The sequence below is a fragment of the Rhinopithecus bieti genome, unplaced genomic scaffold, assembly GCF_001698545.2.
Source record: "Rhinopithecus bieti isolate Rb0 unplaced genomic scaffold, ASM169854v2 scaffold_10223, whole genome shotgun sequence".
In the NCBI taxonomy this organism is placed as follows: domain Eukaryota; kingdom Metazoa; phylum Chordata; class Mammalia; order Primates; family Cercopithecidae; genus Rhinopithecus; species Rhinopithecus bieti.
Genome location: NW_016806659.1, coordinates 820730 through 839696, shown reverse-complemented (window position 1 = coordinate 839696; position 18967 = coordinate 820730).

The window sequence follows — 18967 nt, the reverse complement described above, 5'->3', positions numbered from 1 at the left end:
AGGAGCGCTTTCGAGGTGAGAGAAATATTTTTATGTATTTGGACTGTTCCAATGCTGAGTTCGGTTTATGCTTGTAAGATGAGGGTTGTCACTAGAAACCAACTAATGCACGAGTTAGACTATTTAGAGGAAAAGATTATTTATTTGTTTTCATAACCTCAAACTAAGAAAAGAATGAAGCAGTAAAACAAAATATGGGTTCAGACTGTGTTGACTTATCTAGCATACCATGTGGCATAGAACACAATATACCAATGTAAGTAGAAAAGAGAAACAGCCTATAAACATGTTATGGACATTCCTGCATAACTTTCCTGTGATGATGTGGGCATAGATCTATTCTTTGGTGTTATAGGAAAGATAAACAGGCATGTTTCTCCAAAGCCTCTTACTTGGTGGATATTATCAGAACCCTAAGCTGGGGGATCCACAGAGCTTGCCTGTGGCATGGGGATGGGGCAAAAGTTGGGGCCCATCTACATACATACTATACATTGGGCTCAGTGTTAACATTTCATCATCCCCATTAGGTACAATTTAGCCCCACTAAGTCTCTGTACTGGGCACTATATAGAATGATCCTCATCCCTACTCTAGAATACTAGATTCCAGGAAACACTGCTGTAAGGAAACCTTTGACTTTTGTTAATAACCTTTCCCAAATGTTTTGAAATAACGACCTCCTTTTTTCATATGACATGCATTAACATCATGGAACATAACCTTGATAATGCTCATTCAGCTGGAACCTGCAGCCCAAGGCAGGTGTCCAGTGCCAGCTGCAGAGAGGGCAAGGCTGGTGGGTGTACCTTCTAAGGGTAGGGGCCAAGCAAGTCAAGTCTGAGACCACAGAGGTTTGCAGCTGTGTTTACTAACAGCATGCAGATTCAGTATATGCTGGATAAGGAATGAGAATCATTATGAAGAGAAGCCATAAAAATGATGCTTAGCTATATCTAAAATAATGTTTAAAATCAAATGTGTAGAATAAAGTGAGCATAGAAAAGAAAGGAGAAAATGCAGAGCAGGTGACTATTATTAAGGAAAGAGGGAAACTGGAATTTTTTGGGAATTAGGAAAAAGGGGAGAAAAATGACTGAGAATGAAAGCTAAGATCCTCATAGAGAGGTGCCTGTCTGACTTGAGGTGTGGACCTGGCCAGGGTAAGGTAAGGCAGCCAAGAAGCCTGGTTCTGCTTCCTATCTAATGGCATTCTAGCACATGGACCTTTGTCATGTGTTTCCTATTTTTAAACACTGGTTCTAAACACCAAATAACTAGTGTCTGTTGCTCCTCCCTTAGTGTACTTCATACCCGACCTCTCAGCCCACTCTGCGTTGAGATCTGGAATGCTCCCAGAGCCGGCCTCCCACAGCATCTGACTGAAAGCTTTAGTGCCTGTAACTGACAGCTGTACAAATGGAACTGAGGACTTTGGGGCAGGGGAAGGGAGCAAAAACAAATTTGCTGACAAAATAAAAGTCGAGTTATACTATGGTTTGAAAAATAACTGATGTTGTCACATGTGGCATCCCTTTATTCCCAATGAATATAGCAGGCTCTTTAACACCAAAACAAGGGGAAAGGGCAGTTCTATTGAGAAGCAAGTTGTGCGTTGATCTCTCTTTGGTGAGCCTGTGATGTACAGATCCTTCACCAGGCTTCTGACTCTTTCAGGTTAACCCACATCAACTAGAGTCTGTGACGGTGCAGATGCCTTCTCAGTGTAGCTAGGACGTAACATGTGATGCTGCGTTGCAGCACACTCGTATTGAGTGAGCCGTGCTGCTGGTCTCTGCCCTCCTGGAGAGGAGAGTGGCTCTCAGCAGAGTGCCTGCCTTACCCTGCACTGGAGAAACCCTAGCAGAGGAAACAATTCACAGTCTCCCTCTAAACTCTCTCTGCAAGATGCTTCTCACTCCTGGCTTCACGTTCTTTCTATCTATATCTGTATCTATATCTATCTCTCTATCTATCTATCTATCTATCTATCTATCTATCTATCTATCTTTTTTTTTTTTTTTTTTGAGATGGAGTTTTGCTCTTGTTGCCCAGGCTGGAGTGCAGTAGCATGATCTCAGCTCACCGCAAACTCTGCCTCCCACGTTCAATCGATTCTCCTGCCTCAGCCTCCCGAGTAACTGAGATTATAGGCGTGCACCACCACAACTGGCTAATTTCATTTTAGTAGAGGCAGGGTTTCTCAATGTTGGTCTGGCTGGTCTCGAACTCCTGACCTCAAGTGATCCACCTGCCTTGGCCTCCCAATATGCTGGGATTACAGGCGTGAGCGCACCCAGCTTTCACTCTGTATTTGGTGGCACCTGGCTTTTACCTAACATACCATGTTGTCCAGTTGTTTTCCAGCATATCAGTGTGCTGGTGTTCAGCATTTCCAACCATAGGAACCAGGGTGATAGGTCCATGAGCACTTGCAACATACTGTGCCAAGCACTTCATATACTGATTCTCTCTCCTCTGCCCTTCCTTGCTTTTACTTTCCTTTAGAACACATGATGCCTGTGTGTCTTTGCCCCCTGGAAAATAAACTTCAGGAGAGCAGACTTTTATCTTTTTTGCTGCTGTATCCCAAAAGCCTGGAACATGTCCAGGCTCTTTAGTGAGCAATTGATAAATATCTTCCAAATAAAATGAAGAAATAAAAAAGTAATCAATATCAAATATGTATTACTCTTTTCATATTGTAGATGAAAAAACTAACATTTACTGCCAGTCACACCTTTGAAATAATCCCAAATTTCTTACCACTATGCCATAATTCACCTAAACTTATTTCTTACCCAGAAACTTGGTCCATACCAAAATTGTCAATTTCAACAGGCCTAACCTGCTGTCAGTAAAGTTAGGTAGGCACAAATCCTTGTTTGACTCAGTCGTGCTTCCGTTAGACAGCATAGCACTTGGCCTGCTGGCTGGGAGCCACCCTCAAGGCAGTGGCCATGGGAAGAATTGGTGGTTCCACTAGATACCAGGAAAGATGCCTTGCCACCTTCAGGCTCTCATCACTACCTTGACTCTACTTCCATCAGCTGCAGAAAAGAATGGCAGCTAGTGCAAAACCCAGAAACATAAGATAATAAAACAAGTAAGAAGGAAATAAAGATTTATGTGAAATTAGATTTACAAGGAATGTTTATTGGCAATATGGCTGCCAGGTTTCAGATTATACAATCTGTAGTTTCCTCTCTTCTCATCAGGACTGAATCTCAGGTCCATCATTCCATTGCACAGGTACATCATCAATAGTCATTTATTTGCCTCTTGGTGAGCTCCTAGAGGACAGGGCCTCTGATCTTGTCACTTCTGTCTCTCTGATTTCCAGCTTAGTACCTACCATATAGTAAGTACTCAGTGAATATTGCTAAGTGGTGATATTTCCTAAGCTTAACCTAAAATAATTTTTTTAATATAATGCATATAGAATGAAGAAAGGAGTGCAGGGATAAAATAAAACATAAAAGGTGAGAAATAAGTGAAAGAATAGGCTCAGGTAAATGAGGGCAATCCTGCACAAAATATAAAAATGTCATCATCTAAGTTGGTAAAGGAGAAAGAGTGAGGGCAAGAAGAGGAGCTAGTGGACAGACACATATTTAGAGATTTAGCAGGGAGGTGCAGCAGGGCACGAGGGAGCAGCATAGGCAGGAGCAGGAGTTTCCCCCAAAAGCAGAGTTGTGGGTTTTGAAAAATAATTTACATATGTTTAAATTATTGATTTTAAAATTAATTTACAAATTACTTTTTTGTTTAGTAGAGATGGGGTCTCACTATATTGACCAAGCTGGTTTCAAACTCCTGACCTCAAGCGATCCGCCCATCTTAGCCTCCCAAAGTGGTAGGATTATAGCCATGAGCCCAAAGGCAGTGTTTCAATATAATGTACAAACTATGTAAAGGGAATATTCACAGGTAGAAGGGTACAATGAGGAGAGATAGCTTCGGAAAGAGGGATTGTTGCTGAACACTTAAACATACAATGTCAGGCTTAAACTATGATTGGCTCCTGTCAAAACACAAGATGCTTGTACTCCATAAATAGGTACAGTTATTATGTGTCAATTAAAAATAATAAAACACAAGATGCTTCTGACAAAATTGTGCTAACTTGGTTCAACACCTGAAAATCAACTGATGGAATACATATCACTAGAATAAAAAACAAAACAAATTGCACAATCATTGTAATAGATGCAAAGAAAGTATTTGACAAAATCCAACACACTTTAATGATTAAAAAAAACACGCAGAAAACTGTGAATAGAAGGGAATTTAACCTGATACAAGGCATGTGTGAACAACCCACAGCTAACAGTAGCTTAATGGTGAAAGACTGGAAGCATATACCCTAAGATCATGAACAATATAAGGATGTCTATACTTCTGTTTAACCTGATACTGGACGTTCTTGTCAAGGCAATTAGGTAACTTTAAAAAGTCATATGGATTGGAAAGGATGAAGTAAATCTATGTTTATTGGCAGATAACATGATCGTGCATATAAAAATTCCTAAGGAACCAACCAAAAAAAAGTATTTGAACTTAGAAGTTCAGCAGTGTTGCAGGATACAAGATAAATATGAACAAATCAATTTTGCTTCTCTACACTTGCAATGAACATCGAAAATGAAATTAAGAAAACAATTCCATTTGCAATAGAATAAAATGAAATGAATAAAAATGAAACACAAATAAGTTCAACAAAAGAAATACACCATTTGCAATCCAAAAAATACAAAATGTTTTTGAAAGAAATTATACAGATCTAAATAAATAAAAAACTATCCTAAACTCATGGATTGAGTTTTAAGATGGTAATGGCCCTTGAACTGATCTACAGATTCAAATTAATCTCCATCAGAAACCCAGTGGGCCACTTTGTAGAAATTGACAAACTGATTTTAAAATTCATATGGAATTGCAAGGACACAAAATCGTCAGAATAATTAGAAAAATAACAACGTAGATAGACTCACATTTCTTGGATTCAAAACCTGTGATATTGGTACAAGTGTAAAATGTAGATAAATGGAATATAATTAAAAATCCATAAACAAACTTAGGCATCTATGATTAAATGATTTTTGACCAGGGTGCCAAGGATATACAATGAGGAAAGAATCATCTTTATTGAAAAGATAGCCACATCCAGAAGAATAAAGGTGTACTCTTATCTCATACTGTATTAAAAAAAAAAAAAAGTATCCAAAACCTAAATGTAAAACTAAAACTTTTAGTTAAAACATAGAAGTATATATTTATGACACTTAGATTTTCAAAGATTATTAAATGTATACTAAAACCACAAGCAATATAGGAAAAAGTAAACATATTGGACTCAAAATTTAAAACTTTATACTTAACGACACTGCCAAAAAAAAAAAAAAAAAAAAAAAAAAATGGAAAGATAGCTCACCCAACGGGAGAAAATATTAAAGCCAGCTCAGTTGTCCCATAGAACTGATGTTTTCCGCTTTGTGGATAAACATAGAAATGATCTTTCCGTCTTAAAACTAGAAACTTGTATTTGTCTTATCTGAGTCCGTTCCTCAGGAAACTGACCCTCAAGCAAGAAATTGAAACTCACCAAATCACCACATCCAAGCAGTGAGATGCCAGAACCTTCATTTCCTTGATTGCTACCTTACCTCTCCCTAATTCCTGTTTTCCCACATGTGGCTGCATTCCTTCCCCACTATATAAGCCCCCAATTTTAGTCATTTGGGAAGAGATGGATTGGAGACTGATCTCCCCTTGTCTGTGGTTAATATCAACTGAATGAAAAGCCTCTTCCCTGGCAAATCTTGCTGTCTTACTGACTGGCTTTCTGTGCTGTGAGTGACAAGACCAAACTCCTGGCACTTTGGCAACAATATTCGCAAATCATATATCTGATGAGAGATTAATATCCAGAATATATAAATAACTATTGGAACCCAATAATAAAAACATTTAAAATGAGCAAAGGATCTGAATAGGTATTTTTCCAAGACATACGAATGTTCAATAAGCACAAGAAAAGATGTTTTGCATGATTAGTTATCATTAAAACGCAAAGCAAAAGCACAGTGAGATGCCATTTTATACCCACTAGCATGGCTAGAATTAAGTCTATAATAGCAAATGTTGGTGGAGAAGTGGAGAAATTCTAACCCTCATACAGTGTTGGTGGAATGTTAAGTGTTGCAGCTGCGTTGGAAAGCAGCCTAGCAGGTCAGTTAAATCTAGAGTTACAATATGACACAGCAATTCTACTCCTGGGTATATTGCCAAGATAAATGAAACCATAAGTTTACACAAATATTTAAAATGGATGTTCAGAGTAGCCCAAATATCCATCAACTGATGAATGAATGAAGCAAAATGTGCTTTGTCCATGCAATGGCGATTATTCCCTCACAAAAGGAATTGAGCAGTTATCCATGCTAAGATCTGAATACATATTGATAACATTTTGTTAAGTCAAAGAAGCTGGTCACAAAAGGCTACATATTACATGATTCCATTCATATAAAATGTTTAGAGCAAGTAAATCTACAGAGAAGAAAGCAGATGAGTGGTGCTTGGGACTGGAAGAATATATGGGGAAAGACAGTAACAGCAAAAGGGTACAGAGTTGCTTTTTGAGGCAATGAAAATATTCTGAAATCTATGGAGACAGTTGTGCTTATCTGTATATATACTAGCAAACGCTGACTTTTACTTTGGGATAACTTGTATGACGTAACTGTATCTCAATAAAGATATATATTTTTTAAATATGCTTCTGATGAAATTCTGGTTTTATTGTTTATTTATTCAAAAGATTTTGAGATACCACTCTCTTCCATGCACTTTCTGGATACTGGAATTAATAGAATCAACAGAACTGACAGAGCCTCTGCCCTGGTGCAGGCTGCACCCTGTCCTGTTTCTGCCAGTAGAAACTGACCAAGTCAATTCAGCAGGTGCCCATAAAGCTCCACCGTACACCTGGTACTGAGATGACAGAAATCAAGCCCATGGTCTATGTCCTCAAAGCAGCTTGAGGGAAAGGCAAATAAATAGTGAGGAGATGATAAAGGGGAGAAACATAATTTAGCTAGAAGGTGCCAAGAGAACATGGTTTCCAGTCTGCTGAGAGGGGCCATGCCCAAGCTACCTGTGGAAGAGTGGCCAGTGCTGGCTACTAGATGAGGATTAGAGAGCCAGCAACTCGATGGGGCTGTTTAGGCAAAGGTGGGGACAGGAAAGAAGCTTCGAAGTCCGAGGCTCCCATCTTAATGAAATGCAAGCTGACAGAGGATTCATGGAGAAGCTGCTTCTTTGCTTCCCTGTTCCTTTTACCTTCCTAACTTCTTATTACCTAGAAATTCTTGTAGCAGAAGTGAGCCCTGCTTGAGGTTCAAGGGAAGGGTATTTTCCAAATGATGAAACAACGCAGAAATAGGGACAGCCAGGAAGGACAGAGGAAGAATCAGCAGGAGAAGAATTCCTCAGTGTATTACTAAGTATCCAGTACTAAGAAATTGGGCAGGATTGAGGATTTAGGAGATTGAGTGGGCCATAAAAAGCTTAGCCATCTGTTTAAGAATAATACCTTGGATTTATAGAGTACATTGACTTCCAAAGCACCTTCCCATCTATTTTCCCCTGCTTCCTGTCTGGCTGTGGGTGAGGGGCACAGGGCCTGCTAAAGGGAGAATCTCAAGGGCTTCTCTGAGCTTCTGTCAGGGACAGGGGACAGAGCCTGCAGTGACCCCTCCCCACTCTTTGCGGCCCAAGAGGCCTCCTGTTACCATGGCAATAAAGGAAAGCTATTTTCTGGACCATAGCTGCAGGCTAGACACTATGCTGTAGACTTAAGAGGCATCCCATTTTCACAATTACCTTCTAAAATGTGACTTTTAGCCCCTGTTTCTACCAGGGAAGTTGAGCGTCTGCAGCATTAAGTACCATGCCCAAGGCAACATAGCCAAGGACTGTGTTGTGTGGACTAAATCTTGTACCCAGATAATTGTGTGTACTTTCCACTGTAGCATGCTGCTTCAAAAAGCAAGGCCTAGGTTTCTGCGGACAAAAACTGCATTTGTGAAATTGCTAACATGTAAATGAGGACTCAAATATTTTTGGGTGGGAGGCTATTCTTCCTCAAACTATGTAAACTTTTCCTACATCAGGTAGTCTTTGGTGACATTACTGTATAAGAAGAACATGTATTATAGATAATGTATACATGCTGTATGTATATATAACATGAAATTAATGTGTATAGTTTATATAAACACAATATGCATATAATATCAAAATTATTACAGATATACATATTTACATGTGTGTATGTACACATATATATGCTTATGCACACACATACGACACACACAGTCATTGTGAATGGTAACACTGACCAATCCACTGGCTGATCCATTGAAGTCAGCAGACAAAAAGGGCGAAGTCAGTTTGCAGGGTCAGAGTAGCCATAGCTAATAGAAAATGATCACTTTTGTCGGACCTTAACTGGAAGCCTCCAGGTGTGAGGTAGTATCAGAAATAGTTGGGGGGCTGTAGTGGCAGGGTAGTGGGGGGTTGGTTAAGAAGGAATAGAGTAAGTTTAGTTTCCAGAGACCTCCCGTAACACAGATGATAATCTTTAGGGTTGATTTGCCAGGAAGTTTGCATTTTTGAATGCATTAAATTAGAAAAGTGACTACAGTAATGAAGCCACTCAATTTTATATTACCTGTGAATTGCCCTGAGAGTTAAATCAGCACTTTCTCACCTCCTGCATATATTTTAAAGGAGTTTCTGCCCTTTTGGAGAGACCCAGTAAAATTAAGCAATAAAGCAAAGATATCCTTCCTGAAGGACATAATCGGTAAACACAACTATAAATCAGTGCATATTGATTTAAATAGATTGGGTTGTTGCCCTTTGGTAAACGTGGTTCAGAAGATGGGCAGGGCAGTCTTCTTTGCTTCGAAACCCATTGGCTTTCCTAGTTCCTAAGAAACCCAAAAAGGGATTCCCTCTAAAATTTAACTTACTTGCATTATCTCACAGTTTCAGATTTTATCCAAATGCTAAGGGCATCCAAAGCAAAGTTACACAGAGGCATCGGGTTGGGGGTGAGCTGGGCATTGCTGGGACCCATCTAAATCAAAATGTGGCATTAATAAAATAGCTTCATGAACAGGCATTAAGGCAGCTGCCCCAGGAAGTTCAAGTGGACGGCACTACTGTGCTGCTCTTTCGCTTGTGCCCCAGTGGGTCACTTCACTTCCCAACATGTTCAAAGATCTCGTGATAGGACTTTACCTATATTAATATTAATTTAATTCTTATAATAATCACTGATGGCCGGTCCCGGTGGCTCATGCCTGTAATCCCAGCACTTTGGGAGACCGAGGTGGGTGGATTAGGAGGTCAGGAGATTGAGACCATCCTGGCTAACACGGTGAAACCCCGTCTCTATTAAAAATAAAAAAAAAAGGCCGGGCGCGGTGGCCCTGTTATGCACGAGCACTTGGGAGGCCGAGACGGGGGATCACGAGGTAGGAATCGAGACCATCCTGGGCTAATATGGTGAAAGCCCCGTCTGCAACCCCGTCTCTACTAAAAAATACAAAAAAAACTAGGCGGGCGCCTGTAGTCCCAGCTACTCGGGAGGCTGAGGCAGGAGAATGGCGTAAACTCGGGAGGCGGAGCTTGCAGTGAGCTGAGATCTGGCCACTGCACTCCAGCCTGGGCGGCAGAGCAAGACTCCGTCTCAAAAGAAAAAATAAATAAATAAAATAAATAAAAAAATTTTTTTAAAAAGCCAGGCATGGTGGCGGGCGCCTGCAGTCCTAGCTACTGGGGAGGCTGCGGCAGGAGAATGGCATGAACCCAGGAGGCAGAGTTTGCAGTGAGCCGAGGTCCTGCCACTGCACTCAAACCTGGGTGACAGCAGGAGACTCCATCTCAAAAAACAAACAAGCCACTGATGAGGAAGCTATGATCTTCCACTTATGCCATACTTTTGGCAGGCACAGTCAAAACGTGTGACATATGGCTACCTCATTCACAACCAAAATAAAAATCACACAGCTCATAATCAAAGGAGCTGCTGTGTGTGAGCCGGGGTTCTGAAAATCGCATATTAATTCTCAGTCATTAGCTCTGCGATCTGTCACTAGTTAGCTGTATGCTCTTCCACAAGTCCATTTTTACTTCTAAACCACAGATTCTTTAGCCTAAATGTAAGGATACAATTTTCTGGCTCAAAAGTTCCTAGTATACCATTTTTCTTTGATTTGTGAATAAAGACAAGGCCCAGGATAAGGGGAACTTTTCGGTTTGGAAACCAGAGACAGAGATTCAGTTCTGAATTATTTTCTCCCCAGCTCTGAGAAATTAAGTCACTCTCCAGGTTTCTGCCGAGCAAAATGGGAGCACTACAGCCTGGTGTCAGGCCAGGAGAACAGCACACGTAACCACAGCATCTAGATGCTAAATGGGGGGCTCTCAACATGGAGTGAGATCTTTGAAGGGAAAGCTCAAGTAAAAGATCTCAGGCCTGGCCAAAGGCACATATATCCAGCAATAAGAAACTTCCTCTCATGGAAACCAGGCTCGCCCTCTCCCACAAGCAATATTGAGAGTCTGACAAAAAAATTCTTCCGTCAACCCCCACTTGGTGAGGAAATGGCCACTTACGCAGAACCCCCTGTAACTAACATTCAGTAACCCTCTTTTGAAATGTTTCCACCTGCTTCCTTGCCCTCTTTCAGCCAACCAAGGACTGCCAAGCCTGCCTGAAGACCAATTAGAAACTCTCCCCATTTCCTGATATGCCACCTTAATAGTGTGTCTGGAATTGGTTCCTTCCAGTGGGTTTTTGGTCTCGCTGACTTCAAGAATGAAGCCGTGGACCCTTGCGGTGAGTGTTACAGTTCTTAAACGTGGTGTGTCTGTAGTTTGCTCCTTCAGATGTTCAGATATGTCCCAGTGGATTCGTGGTCCCGCTGACTTCAGGAGTGAAGCCGCAGAGGTTGGCAGTGAGTGTTATAGCTCTTAAAGGTGGTACATCCAGAGTTGTTTGTTCCTCCTGGGTTTGTGGTCTTCCTGATATAAGGAATGAAGCCACAGACCCTGCAAATGAGTGTTACAGCTCATAAAGGTAGTTTGGACCCAAGAGTGAGCAGCAGCAAGATTTACTGTAAAGAGCCAAAGAACAAAGCTTCCACAGCGCAGAAGGGGACTCCAGTGGATTGCCCCAACTAGCACAGGTGGCCAGCTTTTATTCCCTTATTTGCTACCCCCCATGTCCTGCTGATTGGTCCATTTTACAGAGTGTTGATTGGTCCATTTTTACAGAGTGCTGACTGGTGCATTTACAAACCTTTAGCTAGACACAGAGCGCTGATTGGTGCATTTTTACAGAGTGCTGATTGGTGTGTTTACAGACTTTTAGCTAGACACAGCACTGATTGGTGCGTTTACAAACCTTTAGCTAGACACAGAGCGCTGATTGGTGCATTTTTACATAGGGCTGATTGGTACGTTTACAAACCTTTAGCTAGACACAGGGTGCTGATTGGTGCATTTACAAACCTTTAGCTAGACACAGGGTGCTCCTTTAGCTAGACAGAAAGGTTCTCCAAGTCCCTACCTGACCCAGAAGCCCAGCTGGCTTCACCTCTCAATAGCATGTGTGCCCAACAGTCTTTCCTCTTTCTACTGTTTAAACTTACTCTCCTTTCAAACACCCTTGAGCCCCTGCTGAAACAAAAGTGAGGGCAAATGAGATTTTTTTTCAGCTTATGCATAAACAGATTTTGTTAATGTGGGCTCTGACATCATTTTGTCTCTGACAGCAAGAAAGGGTTTAAGCAGACTAAGAGAGTCCAGCGTGAAGATGCTGCCTTTACCCAGGAGTCTGTGCAAATAAACAAGTCTATAGATTGATTAATAAATTTGAGTATCATCAATTCAACCTTTGGCATAATACAACTTGCTGTTATTGTGGGAGTGGGTTTGCTATTGTGAAAGTGGGGTCCTTATGAAGATGAGTTTGTCCCCCTCCCTTGCTCTCTCTCACCTACATGATGCCTTCAGCCCATGGGATGATGCAGCAAGAAACCCCTCAGCAGATGAGGTGCCTCAGCCATGGACTTCCCAGTCTCCAGACTATCAGCCAAATAAATGTCTGTTCATTATAAATTAGTCTGTGGTATTCTGTTATAGCAACACAAAACAGACTAAGGCACAATTGATTAGTGTATTTCTTCAAGATGGACTTCAGAACATTGTTTTTCAGCTTGGCAGACTCTTCCAAAGGACCAGGACATCATGACTGGTATGTAGTTGGTTGAGTAGGTTGTTTCTGGATGACACTGATGGACACTGACAGAGCTTCAAGGCTCTACCAGGTACTGAACCGAGTGCTTCAACTCTCAGCTTCATGATTCAATCAGCGAGGTAATACTATTTCCTTTCACAGAATGAGAAAGCTGAGACTCAGAGGCTAAGGTCCTTGCCTACAGTGACATGACTCATAAATAGTGAAACTAAGATTTCAAAGGTGATTCCACAGCTCAGATTTTCTAGGGCATCAGTCTTTATCTAGCTTAGACCTTAGGCCTTTTTGTCAGACACAGATTAACTTGTCAGTCTCCAGTGTTTCCACATTTTCTAAAGATTTCTTCATGTCTTTGTTTAGCAGAAAGCTCACCTTTAATGCAAATTTCATTCTATAATGAATGCCACCCAGCCATTCATTTTTATAGACTTTTTTTATACAAACATACTGCAAAGGTGTTTCAGATTGTGCCATATAAATCATAATGGTGGGTTGATGGTTTTTTTCTAGACAATTTGTCTTTTCTCGTACCTTTTCTATTGTTATTAAATCAAGAAAATGTTTACATATTTTGATGGAAATAACGCAAAAAAAAAACAAAGACAAGATATCCTCGTGTATGCTAAGGGGCTGCCTAAATGGATCATTAAGTTCCAGCCTTGTAGACACATTCACACTGCAGATAGATACTAGGGGAAGATAAAGTTCAGAATATACATATGCAGATTATGCAAATAAACCTGCACCATTGAAATAACACCCTTGAAGCCATAAAAAGTTAAATACTATTTGTTTAATCTTATTTTTGAATTAGTGATTTCATTGGCTTTGTGGAAATCTTCTTGCTTATTGTACAATTTTGGAACTTTACAGCCTGCATTCACCAAACGGGTAACTATTGGAATACTGCACAGTCTGTAAATTGAACTAGCCATTTTGATAATGGAAGGTATAAGTTTCCTCTTTATACCTTCCAACTAATTTTCCTTGTTTCTTTTCTTTTCCCAGCAGAATAGGATGATGAAGAAGTCTTTTAGCTGTTAATATGAGAATCAAGATTCTACAGACCAGATGGGTGCAGGCATTTAATCATCTGAAAGAAGAATACCATTGCAGTCATAGTTCAGGGGAAAAAAGGAGTGAAGAGCTATTAAACTTTGCAGGTTAAAGAAACAGAAAGTAGCGTGTAGATGATGAGGAGGAGAGTATGGTAGGAAAAGGTGGAAAAGATAGACAGAGGCAGGCATCTAGAGTCATCAGGAGCAAGGTCAAGGCTTATATTTTTTTCCAAAGGCTATGGGAAGCCACAGCAGTTGTATCTGTCTTATTTTGAGGGGCATATCCAGAGAGCCCTTAAAAGTGCTCAACTCGAAAGAACTCAATGACCAGTTAGATGTGTGAAAAGTGTGAGCCAGGAAGCAACAAGGGATGTTGGGGATTCCAGGGATTACCTGTAATTGGGAGCTTTTACCACTCCTTGGCCTAAAGGTGAAAATGGAGTAATCAGTATTGCCCTAGTATATTAGATCCAGAGACAGAGAAGAAAGGCTGCCAGAGCTATACCTGAGGAAACATAACCAGTGCGAGGACAAGCAAATGAACTGGAATCACATAAATACGTCTCCTTACCCTGTCTCTTCCCTCCTCGTTTTAGGTTGGATTGTGCCTTTGTACAGATCAGCGTCATAGAGTACAAAGCTCTGCAGGAAGGGTGAATGATTGACGGGGTAGGGGAAAAGCATGGATTAATCACAGAAGGGGACTCATATGAGATTTATATGGAACTCATAAAATAAGGTGACTTAAAGGAATTCTTACCCTAAAATCAACGGTGGTTTTTCAAAAAATAAAATCATTTTGGGTTTTGTTTGGAACACATAAACTGAGGAAGCATCAGAACAACCATGTGAGCCAACGAAAAAACTCCTGAAATTGGGACATTTTAAGTCAGAAAGAGAAGCATCATCTTAAGATAAAAACGTATCAGATAGATAAAGATAATATTTAATGACCTAGATGCACCAAATCTCCTCATGTAGACTGACTAAATAGTGTAGTAGTTCATTTTCACGCTGCTGATAAAGACATACCTGAGACTGGGCAATTTACGAAAGAAAGATGTTTCTGAGGCCTCTGTTCTGTTCCATTGGTCTATATATCTGTTTTGGTACCATTCTGTTTTGGTTACTGTAGACTAGTAGTATAGTTTGAAGTCAGGTAGAGTGATGCCTCCAGCTTTGTTCTTTTGACTTAGGATTTTGAACTTTAAAGTAGTTTTTTCTAATTCTGTGAAGGAAGTCAGTGGTAGCTTAATGAGGATAGCTCTGAATCTATAAATTACTCTGAGCAGTATGGCCATTTTCACAATATTGATTCTTCCTATCCATGAGCATTGAATGTTTTTCCATTTGTTTGTGTCCTCTCTTATTTCCTTGAGCAGTGGTTTGTAGTTCTCCTTGAAGAGGTCCTTCACATCCTTTGTAAGTCGTATTCCTAGGTATTTTATTCTCTTTGTAGCAATTGTGAATGGGCATTCACTCATGATTTGACTCTCTGTTTGTCTATTTTTGTTGTTTATTAATGGTTGTGATTTTTGCCCATTGATTTTGTATCCTGAGACTTTGCTGAAGTTGCTTATCAGTTTAAGGAGTTTTTGGGCTGAGATGATGGGGTTTTCTGAATATGCAATCATGTCATTTCCAAACAGAGACAATTTGACTTTCTCTCTTCCTATTTGAATATCCTTTATTTCTTTCTCTTTCTTGATTGCCCAGGCCAGAACTTCCAATACTGTGTTGAATAGGAGTGGTGAGAGAGGGCATCATTATCTTGTGCCATTTTTCAAAGGGAATGCTTCCAACTTTTGCCCATTCAGTATGATATTGACTGTGGGTTTGTCATAAATAGCTCTTATTATTTTGAGATACATTCCATCAATACCTAGTTTATTGAGTGTTTTAACATAAATGGGGTGTTTAATTTTTTCAAAGGCCGTTTCCGCATCTATTAAGATAATCGTGGTTTTTGTCATTGGTTCTGTTTATGTGATGGATTACATTTATTGATTTGCATATGTTGAACCATCCTTGCATCCCAGGGATGAAGCTAACTTAATTGTGGTGGGTAAGCTTTTTGATGTACTGCTGGATTCCGTTTGCCAGCATTTTATTGAGGATTTTCACAACGATGTTCATCAGGGATGTTGGCCTGAAATTTTCTTTTTTTGTTGTGTCTCTGCCAGGTTTTGGTGTCAGGATGATGCTGGCCTCATAAAATGAGTTAGGGAGAAGTCCCTCTTGTTCTATTGCTTGGAATAGTTTCAGAAGGAATGATACCAGCTCCTCTTTGTACCTCTGATAGAATTTGGCTGTGAATCTGTCTATTCCTGGGCTTTTTTTGGTTGGTAGGCTATTCATTACTCCTTCAATTTCAGAACTTGTTATTAGTCTATTCAGGGATTCAACTTCTTCCTGGTTTAGTCTTGAGAGGGTTTGTGTTTCCAGGAATTTACACATTTCTTCTAGATTTTCTAGTTTATTTGCATAGAGGTGTTTATAGTATTCTCTGATGTTAGTTTGTATTTTTGTGGGATCAGTGGTGATATCCCCTTTATCATTTTTTATTTTGTCTATTTGATTATTGTCTCTTTTCTTCTTTATTAGTCTGGCTAGTGTCTATCTATTTTGTTAATTTTTTCAATAAGCCAGCTGGTGAATTCATTGATGTTTTGAAGAGATTTTCGTGTCTCTATCTCTTTCAGTTCTGCTCTGATCTTAGTTATTTTCTGTCTTCTGCTAGCTTTTGAACTTGTTTGCTCTTGGTTCTCTAGTTCTTTTAATTGTGATGTTAGGATGTTGATTTTAGATCTTTCCTGCTTTTTCATGTGATCATTTAGTTCTATAAATTTCCCTCTAAATACTGCTTTAGCTATGTCCCAGAGATTCTGGTACATCATGTATTTTTTCTCATTGGTTTCAAATAACTCATTTATTTCTGTCTTAATTTCATTATTTATCCAGTAGTCATTCAGGAGCAGGTTGTTCATTTTCCCTATAGTTGTGTGGTTTTGAGTGAGTTTCTTAATCCTGAGCTCTAATTTGATTGCACTGTGGTCTGAGAGACTGTTTGTTATGATTTCCATTCTTTTGCATTTGCTAAGGAGTGTTTTACTTCTGATTATGTGGTCAATTTTAGAATAAGGGCTATGTGGTGCTGAGAAGAATGATAATTTGGGGAGGAGAGTTCTGTAGATGTCTATTAGGTCCACTTGGTCCAGAGCTGAGTTCAAGTACTGAATATCCTTGTTAATATTCTGTCTCATTGATCTGTGTAATATTGACAATGGAGTGTTAAAGTCTCTCACTATTATTGTGTGGGAGTCTAAGCCTCTGAATCTGGGCCCTCCAGTATTGGGTGCAGATATATTTAGGATAGTTAGCTCTTCTTCTTGCATTGATTTCTTTACCATTGTGTAATGGCCTTCTTTGTCTTTTTTTTTTCTGTTTTATCAGAGACGAGGATTGCAAATGCTGCCTTTTTTTTTTTTTTTTGCTTTCCATTTGCTTGATAAATATTCCTCCATCCCTTTATTTTGAACCTACGTGTGTCTTTGCATGTAAGATGGGTTTCCTGAATACAGCACACTGATGGGTCTTGACTCTTTATCCTATTTGCCAGTCTCCATCTTTTAATTGGGACATTTAGCCCATTTACATTTAAGGCTAATATTGTTATGTGTGAATTTGATCCTATCATTATGATGCTAGCTGGTTATTTTGCACATTAGTTGATGCAGTTCCTTCATGGTGTCGATGGTCTTTACATTTTGGTATGTTTTTGCAGTGGCTGGTACAGGTTTTTCCTTTCCATATTTAGTGCTTCCTTTGGGAGCTCTTATAAGGTAGGCCCAGTGGTGACAAAATCCCTCAGCATTTGCTTGTCTGTAAAGGATTTTATTTCTCCTTCACTTATGAGGCTTAGTTTGGCTGGATATGAAATTCTGGGTTGAAAATTCTTTTCTTTAAGAATGTTGATTATTGGCCTCCACTCTCTTCTGGCTTGTAGAGTTTTGTAGAAAGATCTGCTGTTAGTCTGATGGACTTACCTTTGTGGGTAACCTGACGTTTTTTTCTGGCTGCCATTACCATTTTTCCCTTCATTTCAACATTGGTGAATCTGACAGTTACATGTCTTGGGGTTTCTCTTCTCAAGGAGTATCTTTGTAGTGTTCTCTGTTATTTCCTGAATTTGAATGTTGGCCTGTCTTGCTAGGATGGGGAATTTCTCCTGGATAATATCCTGAAGTGCATTTCCAACTTGGTTCCATGATCCCTGTCACTTTCAGGTATACCAATCAAATGTAGGCCCAAACCCTACTTCTTGACTTCTGTGTACTTGCAGGTTCAACACCATGTGGAAGCTACCAAGGCTTGAGGCTTCCACCCTGTGAAGCCATGACTTGAGCTCTGTGTTGGCCCCTTACATCCACACCTGGAGTGACTGGGAGCCAGGGCACCAAGCACCTAGGTTGTACTCAGCATGGGGACCCTGGGCCTAGCCCATGAAACCATTTTTTTTTTAATAGGCCTCTGGGCTTGTGATGGGATGGGCTGCAGTGAAGACCTCTGACATGTCATGGAGACATTTTCCCCATTGTCTTGGGGATTAACATTCAGCTCTTTGTTACTTATGCAAATTTCTGCAGCAAGCTTGAATTTCTCCGCAGAAAATGGGATTTTCTTTTCTATTGCATTGTCAGGCTGCAAATTTTCCTAACTTTCATGATCTGTTTTTCTTCCAAAATTGAATGCCTTTAACAGCACACAAGGCACTTCTTAAATGGTCTTCCACTAGATACCCTAAATCGTCTCTCACAAGTTCAAAGTTCCACAAATCTCTAGGGCAGAGACAAAATGCCAGCAGTCTGTTTGCTAAAGCATAACAAGAGTTACCTTTGCTCCACTTCCCAACAAGTTCCTCATCTTCCTCTGAGACCACCTCAGCCTGGACCTTATCGTTCAGATCACAATCAGCGTTTTTTGTCAAAACCATTAAATAATTCTCTACGAAGTTCCAAACTTTCCCACATTTTTCTGTCTTCTTCTGAGCTCTCCAAACTCTTCCAACCTCTGCCTGTTATCCGGTTCCAAAGTTGCTTTCACATTTTCAGGTATCCTTTCAGCAATGTCCCACTCTGCTGATACCAAATTGCTGTATTAATCTGTTTTCATAAAGCTGATAAGAACATACATGAGACTGGGCAATTTACAAAACAAAGAGGTTTAATGGATAACTCACAGTTCGACGTGACTGTGGAAGCCTCACAATCATGGCAGAAGGCAAGGAGGAGCAATGCAAAAAGAAAGCTTGTACAGGGAACCTCCACCCCATAAAGCCATCAGATCTCATGAAACTTATTTACTATCACAAAAATAGGACAGGAAAGAACCACCCTCATGATTCAATTACTTCCCACTGTTTCCCTCCCGTAACATGTGGGAATACAAGATGAGATCTGGGTGGGGATACAGCCAAATCATATCAAATAGCATACAGTCATTTCTACCTGATGGCATTAAATTATTTTGTCAGTTTTTTAAAATATAGGTTCCTTAAGTCCCCGCAGATACA